This window comes from Orcinus orca, chromosome 19 (assembly GCF_937001465.1).
Source record: "Orcinus orca chromosome 19, mOrcOrc1.1, whole genome shotgun sequence".
NCBI classification, from domain to species: domain Eukaryota; kingdom Metazoa; phylum Chordata; class Mammalia; order Artiodactyla; family Delphinidae; genus Orcinus; species Orcinus orca.
In genome coordinates, this window is record NC_064577.1 from 17,576,043 (window position 1) to 17,577,760 (window position 1,718).

Genomic DNA, 1,718 nt, shown 5'->3' on the forward strand with positions numbered 1-1,718 from the left:
ACTCTGCAGCCGGAGTGATCGTCGCAACCAGAAAATCCAATCATGTTACTTTCCTGCCTAGAAGCTTTTCCAGGGACGTCCCTGGCAGTCCAGGGGTTAAGACTCCGCACTCCCAATGCAGGGGGTGCGGGTTCGAGCCCTGGTCTGGGAACCAGATCCCACCTGCCTCTCGGCACAGCCAAGAAAGAAAAAATAAAGAAAAAAAAATTAAAAAATTTTTAAAAGTCTTTGCTTAGCTCCCCACTGCCCTCAGGATGAAGTTCCAACTCCTCAGCAGCACATAAAAAGCCCTTCCATTTTTGCCTATTTACTACTGTAGCTTTAAAAAAAAAATACATCCCACACACATATTTATTTATATACTATATTCCACATACAAGTATAATATATACATGAGTGTGTGTATATACAATGTATAGTCCGCACATATCACGTGTACACATACACACGCATCTGTGTGTATGTACAGAATATTCCCACATACAGCTAAGTACAAAGAAAATACAAAACAGACACCAGTGTACAATGCCTTAGATTTAACAAACGTTACCATTTTGTCCTATTTATTTCTGTAATTTTGGATACTATTTGAAAGAAATAAAATATGGCAAATATACTTGAAAACCCTACACCCCAGCCCCAAATCCTACCCCTTCCTAACCCAGACTTTGCCAGGTAGAATCTAGCTTTACTTTTTCCCACCAGCCAAGTCCATCAGCGCAGCATCCTTTAGTGAATGGTCTGTCCTTTCCACACATATTTGCAGAAATTCTCTTCTGCCTGTCTCTGTCCTGTATCAGCTGATTCTCACCCCTCAATTCTGTAATTCTGATCCACTGGTCTCTCTGTCTATCTGTCTCTCTCTCTCCTCTCTCTCACACACACAGAGTTTTCATTGCTATCAATTTAAAACATTTTGAGAAAAAAAAATACTTGCCACTTACCGACCCCACGTGCCTGTGTCATGTAGCTCTGAGTGAAAACAAATTCCAGCAAAAAGAGGATGAGAAATAACAGTGCTTCAGGGAAATATGTTGATCTTGTCAAACATAATTTTGGTGTGTCCTCAGCTACATGTGCCCAAAACATTTCAGAAATTAAGAAAACGTCATCTTTGGAAGCGATCCGGTGAAAATGACGAGGAAACCAATGTATATCTCCAAATCAGCTTTATTTTCTTTTGATTAGAAGGAAAAAAAAATACATTAAACCTAAGGTCAGCCCTTATTAAGAGGAAAGAAGCAGAAAGCACTAATGGTTAGGTGCAAGGGCTCCAAATATTCTTAACTTTCACAGCCAGGTCCTTTTTCTTAATGCTTTCTCAATTTTTTTGATGTTTCCTCCTGTTGAGGCAGTTTTCTTTTAGTTATTCTTATACAGTAACTTTAAGAAACTGTCTCCATGAGGGTCCCGCTTCCTGTGGCTTTGTTTCCCGGGATGCTATGCCCCTGGCAGCTGCATCCCAAAAGACATCACTGACCGCCCCCCCCCGGCCCCGCCCCTCCCCGGTCTGCCCTGTGTCCCTGTATCCCATAGACTAAATACTCAAATTCTCCTCTGGGGGTAAGTTTTCTTTCATTTTTAATTTTTTCAATCTCTTCATCCACCTGTATTCCTTTTAGCCATCAAGTCAAAGTGAGATTGACAGCTGCTGACCGTTGTTACAGCTGCTGCTGGGCACCGGTTACCTTAGCAATGGAGAGAAAACAAACATAGGA